The following is a 6,021-nucleotide window of genomic DNA, read 5'->3' as shown; positions in this document are numbered from 1 at the left end:
GAAAAATCTTCAGTCAAGAGTCAAACGTCGCTGGGTCGAAATGTTTTGGGGGTCTGGCGCCAAGAACGTCAAAATTAAACGTGACTTGATCTTTGACGTAACTGTCAAAAGCGTTTCAAGAATGGTTATTTAATTTCTACAGCCGAAGATGAAGAAAGCTTTTGGGGGCTCAGGGAAATTTTGTGCTTTTCATGAAATGAAAGGATTGAGTCACCGTCACGTATATCTCAGTCGGCAAATCACGCTTTCAGGAGCCCATGAGTAGGAGTTTGCCTTTCCCATACAAGTCCTATGAGTCAACCTTTGCCCGTATCTTTCTATTTTTAGAACGCCACAAGTTCTTCGGTTTTGCACGCACTGTTTAGAATGGCCAATCAGAATAACGTTATTGTCAAACCAAGACAAATGTCTAAAACAATGTAAGCAAATTGTGCAAATTAATGTAAATTGATATAAAGGTTGACTCAAGGATATAGTCTGTATAGAGGCTCCGGGTGATGGGCTCCTGACGCTTTACGTGCATTCACGAACCGCGCTGTTCTTTATTGATTTCAGCCCTTGTCACGCGTCACGCACAAATAGCTTTGCTACCCTCGTCGGGAAAAAGGATATTCAAAAAATAATGGGGTTTTGGTAAAACGGGCGTCGTATAATAGCAAAAACTCTTCTTCAAATATAAAATGATGGGTTGACGCAAACAAAAGCATTTCCAGATCTAGTGGCTGGACGTATCGTTACCATAAATAAAACAGGCGAAAAACTTTTCTGTTTACATTTTTTTGCTGACAACGTCCGCAGTAGTTTAGCTTGACGCATAAAATTATTGATTGCGTGACGTCTCTAATTATGACCTTTTTGGCTTTGATATCTAGCGAAATAATTAGCCATCAAAATCTGAGAAATTCTTGGGTGGCAAAAGCGCTAATGAGCCCATACATTCTTAGTAATATTTCGAATTTTTAAAGCTTTCTTACTCATAGATTAGGGAGCTTTAGATCCACGACTACGACGTCAACTAAAACGTCGCTTCGAATTTCGAAACTTCAACGTCACTATTTCAGTTTCTTCAAGTTCTTAAAACTAGCAGAAGTATTAAATGAATCAGTAGGAGCGGTGTAGAAGCGAGCAGAGAAAATTCAAATTCGCCCTTGTTTCTTCACGTTTCTCGCAAAACTTGAAATTTGATTTGAATACCACTACTTGCACTTTTGATTTTGCATTTTTTATTCTTTTTTTAAATTTAAATCGACACGACAAAAATGCGACCTGTAGACTGGGTCTAAATTAGTGAACATTTTGACCGCCACGCGCTCACTTATGGTGCGTTTCCGAAATGCTTTTAACCTGTTCTTCCTTGGTCTGATTGGCTCGGCTTCAACGCATTAGCTCAATTATTTAACGCTATTCTAGAATTATCCTATTGCTTTCGACCTTTTGGAATATAAATTGGTAAAACGTCTATCGGTTTGTAGGAACAATATTCCGAAAATGGACATCCAATGTCGAGAATGTGATTTTTCTTGAGCCAAAATCTCCACATGCCTTTGTGAAATCCTCTTGCATCCAAATCCCACATGTGCAGACATGATGCTATATTCAGCCAAGTCTCATAGTCGTGACTTTTCTCCATTCTGATATAAAATACAAATGTTTTGCCTTGTGTGCCGGGAACGAAGTCTTCTGGGTTCGGACACGGTGTTTTGTGGTGATCCAAAGTTTCAGCTTTGCTGTAATAAATGCGATAAATTATTAGCGCCAAAGAAAATTCAAGACACAGAGAGCCATTTTCGATAATATATTGCTTTCCTTTGAACCCCAAATTCCGGTAACTTTGGTTGACACATCAAATGGAACGGACCATTTCGGTTTTGTCCGACCGGAATATTCTGGACCACCTTTGAAGGGGGTCTACTTTGACCAATCGGATCGATCGGACCGAAATTTTACCTTTCCATTTGACAAATTTGGTGTTCTCAGAACCGCTCTTCTGTACCGTTCTTGGTTTTGACGTTTGTTATGTTTGTATTTGGCGCGAATCAAACGCGCGGTGACTTGGATCGCGTCTGTGCAGCCGGCATGTACCGTTCCATTGAATACAGAATTTCCGAGATTTAAAATTTGTTGAATGGAAAGCACCCATTGAGTGTCGTTAGTGTCGTTAAGCCAAAACCAATTCTGATCAATAACAAGACATGGGGACAATTCATCAGCCAATGTAAACTGCAACTAAATACGTGTAGCCGTCGCGAAACGTGTGAGCCAGTCTTGATTCGTTTTGGCTTTAATTCTGATTGCTCGAGAAAGAAGGGTGAATTTTTCCAAACAATCAGTAAGGCCCACTCCACACGTATCCGGATATTTTTGAATCCGCAACGTTTTCTTTCCGGATACGGCTATCGTCCACACGCATCCGGCGAATTCACAAGCAAATCCTGAAACTTTTGAATCCGCTCTCCAGAGTGGAAACTTTTGAATCCGATAACATTTCGAATACGTGTGGACGGTCGAATCCGGATATTTTCTGATACGATGACGTCACGATAAGAAACGCAAGAGGTGATAGGCCATACTGATTCCCTAGGGTCCTGTGTGAAAACAAGCACAGAACCTTTTAGAGTTTTGTTGAATCAGTTCTTTTCTCTCACAAGCATGTCTAAGGGATTTTCTTCTTTTAAAGGATATGAGTGGTGACTCTTTGAAAATTTGCCGTTGAAAAATGGGGCTGTAGGTGTATTTTGTATTAAATGCCATTTTCTGTGTAAAGCTTCTTTCAAGTTTGACACTGATTTGATTGCTGGTATTGTGTTACAAAGGATAAATGATCTTTTTTTTATTTTCAAATGGTATTTTTTTAAGCACGAAGTCCTTCCTTGTGAATTTGAATACGCTGTGATCACATAACGTGTGGACACGGATTGCGGATTCAAAAATATCAGGATACGTGTGGACGGGGACTAGTTTAAGAATTCAAGCAATGTACGTGGCTGAATTAATATGCAGCACGGGAGTTTCAGACTTTCAAACTTCCACACTCGAGCTCTGCATATATAATAAGCTGCATTTTACGCTTTCCCTTTGAGGTCCATTCGGTCAGTTTTGAACGTGAGTTATGGCGAACCGTAAAATCCAAAACTTACACTCAAAGTGAAAAGCCTTTGGATAAAAATCAAAGCCGCTCAAACGTTTGTCAGGTCAGATGTTAAGCATTATCATAGTAGCACTTTAACAATTATTCACTAAGGTGGAGGAGAATAATTGTTTGAATAAATAGAGCCAAGAACTGCTTTATTTTCGCCAATAAACTGAAAAAGAATCGAAAGAGTCTCGCGCGACACACGATGGATGCTCGAAGGTGAATAATCAACTTCTAGCTAGCCAATCAGCGCGCGTCAAAAGCACTGTGTGGTATTTTTCTAATATAAAATAGTCCTTTTAAGTACGTACATCTGCAATTACTTATGTTATGCCTTACTCAACCTCGTCCGAAAGGTGTTAAAAATACGACGTGCTCACGAATTTTTTTAAAACAAACAACCTTACCTGATGAGTTGATGGATTTCCTTCTCGTAGTTGTCATTGTACATTTTCTCCGCATCCATTTGGACGTGCGCTTGGTCATTGATGGCGTGTTTCTCAAAGTACACCGCTCGCATGAGCCCTCCCACGTTAAGGCCTTTTCCACCAAAGTGGTATGTCCGTGAGATATCAGGTATGATACACTCGCGTCCTTTGCGAACAGATTGTATTCGTGTCCACATGTCCCAGTCGATAAGCTCTTCGGGCTTTGGTCATTTCTCCTCCAATTCATTTTTGAAGAGTTTACGACTCAATACCCTGGAAAATTCAGGGTTTTGGTAACTCAACAAGCACCTAGCCTATCATGTATTTAAGCCGTGTTCACATTAGGCCTCGATTATGATTGAATTTTAATCGAATTAAATATGAAATGGGTTCACATCAACTAATCACAGTTCCTGATTGTAAGTTAATTATAACTACTTTAAACAACCTCAAGGGGGTTGTTTGAAGTAATTACAGTGTGCAATTGAACAGAATGGCGAATGGTATGGGCAGACGGGACTTCTATTCGTTTTGTGGAGCGAAGATTTGGATTTTTCTTCTATTTTTGGAAGCTATCCTTGGTTCTCTTTTCGCCTCAAGCATAGTGATGATAATCGTGGCAGCCACGCGATGCGACGCCACTTTTTTCTGTCAATGCGAGGTTACGCTGCCTATTGTATTTGAATTTTCATAGATGTGAACAGAACCGTAAATCAATGGGATTGAAAGAACTATGATAGCCTGAATAATACTTCAGTTAATCATAACCAACGTTTGGTGTGAACACGGCTTTAGACTAATAATAAAGCGTAATTCAATGATACGGTAGCAGTGTTGGTGCTTGGTGAGAGCACTCACCTTCCACCAATATGGCCGCACGGGATCGATTCCCAGATAAGAAAAAAATTGGGGGTTATGTGGGTTGGGTTTGTTGGTTCTCTACTCTGCTCCGAGAGTTTTTCCCCGGGTACTCCGATTTTCCCCTCTCATCAAAACATTTGTCATGAGTTGTTCCGATTTGATTTGATTTCATTCTTAGTCTCCCCAATTATCAGTAGAGCCTATGTGTTTGGCTAAATACGCACGAGACATTGATAAAGTTTATTATTATTATTATTATTATTATTATTATTATTATTATTATTATTATTATTATTTAACAATTGGTTCATGCTTTAGCGTGCACTATCGAGTTATGGAGAACGCGAGAAGTTTGGAGAGCACGAAAAAAAAAGCATAAGAGTTGCCCGAGAGCAACTCTAGCTTCTTGAATGCTATCCAAACTTCCCACGTGCTCCATAACACGATAGTGCACAGCTAAAAGCATGAACCAATTGTTTTATAACATAGCCGGTGGAATTGTGCATCAAATCCGACGAAATATAATATTTTTCTCCGCGCTAACAATGGCCGCTCGCGCGAAAAAAAAAAACATTTCTGGCGAAGCGATTTGCTGACGCTATCAGTGTGCACTATCGAGATTTTGAGCAAGCTTAGGTATACTGAATTTGATTACGCGGCTCTGCTAGCTATGATATTATATTGTATGTAAAGTCAGAAATGATTTGAATGGCTCTTAATATATAGATTGGGTTACCATATTTTCTTAACTATGGCGCGCGCGGAGCTCCGCTATTATCCGGAAAGATTTAACCAATTGTCTCTCTGCTTCCGGAAGAGTAGAAAATCTGAGCAAGAAGGCGATTCCCGGGTGGTGACTACGGGAACATACGGCTATGAAGGCATAGCGCGGGATTATATTGATCTTGCACTTTCGTAGCAGGATCCCCGGGAAAAGAGCCTCATGAATTGTAACACTGCCGCCGCTATCTCAGTTGAAAATGAACGACTATTTTCTTCACGAAGACTGGCCGTGTGAACTGCCGTGCTCTTGTTAAAATAGAGACTGAGAGAGAGGTAAGTGAACTATTATTATAGAAAGTAAAATAATTCTCAGCAGAAAATGATATGGACGTCCCTGTATATTATGAACTTTGTGTTTTGACGGCTTTATCTGCAAACCATTGTTGCTCCAAAATACTAGAATCATACTTAGTGATGTACTGAAGAAATAATCCTCCCATTTAGTGGACAATTTAGGCAATTGTCTCGTATATTCACCTGAAAAAATTCAGGTGACTTCAACTTCACAAATTAATAATTTCTTTCAGGCATCGCAGAGGTCATGGCTTTGAATCCCGTTGAAGTCAACTGAATTTTTTCAGGTGAATATACGAGACAGTTGCTTAAATTGTGCGAGGATCATTTCTTCAGTTCATCTTCAAAACTCGCACTTAACAAATAATACCTTTCATTCATCATACTTAGTCTAATCTATTCCGGGAGAAGGGACACTGATTTCTTTTTGTGGACAAGTGTTATTCCCAAAGGTAGGGAGATTTGTTAACTCCATTGTGTAAATGTCCGGGATTCACCCTCCCCCCGGATGATCGGTAACAA

At 39.8% G+C, this 6,021-nt stretch overlaps 1 protein-coding gene and 1 long non-coding RNA gene across 2 annotated transcripts in view; one reads left to right on the top strand and one right to left on the bottom strand.

Moving 5' to 3' along the window:
* Positions 1-785: 785 nt before the first annotated feature.
* The window catches only part of LOC138047551 (uncharacterized), an 8,988-nt gene continuing 3,752 nt past the window's right edge, over positions 786-6,021 (bottom strand). The window contains exons 2-3 of the long non-coding RNA XR_011131872.1: positions 3,541-3,834; positions 786-1,727 (exon numbers count right to left, since the gene is read on the bottom strand). This is a non-coding gene — a long non-coding RNA (uncharacterized lncRNA). The remainder of the gene's footprint in view (positions 1,728-3,540; positions 3,835-6,021) is intronic.
* Positions 5,354-6,021, top strand: part of LOC138047545 (uncharacterized) — a 59,696-nt gene continuing 59,028 nt past the window's right edge. The window contains exon 1 of the mRNA XM_068894434.1: positions 5,354-5,478. The gene's annotated coding sequence lies outside the window, so the exon portion shown is untranslated. The remainder of the gene's footprint in view (positions 5,479-6,021) is intronic.

This window comes from Montipora capricornis, chromosome 4 (genome assembly GCF_036669925.1).
Source record: "Montipora capricornis isolate CH-2021 chromosome 4, ASM3666992v2, whole genome shotgun sequence".
Taxonomy (NCBI): domain Eukaryota; kingdom Metazoa; phylum Cnidaria; class Anthozoa; order Scleractinia; family Acroporidae; genus Montipora; species Montipora capricornis.
The sequence above is the reverse complement of the archived record's forward strand: the minus strand, read 5'-3'. Positions and strand labels throughout refer to the sequence as shown.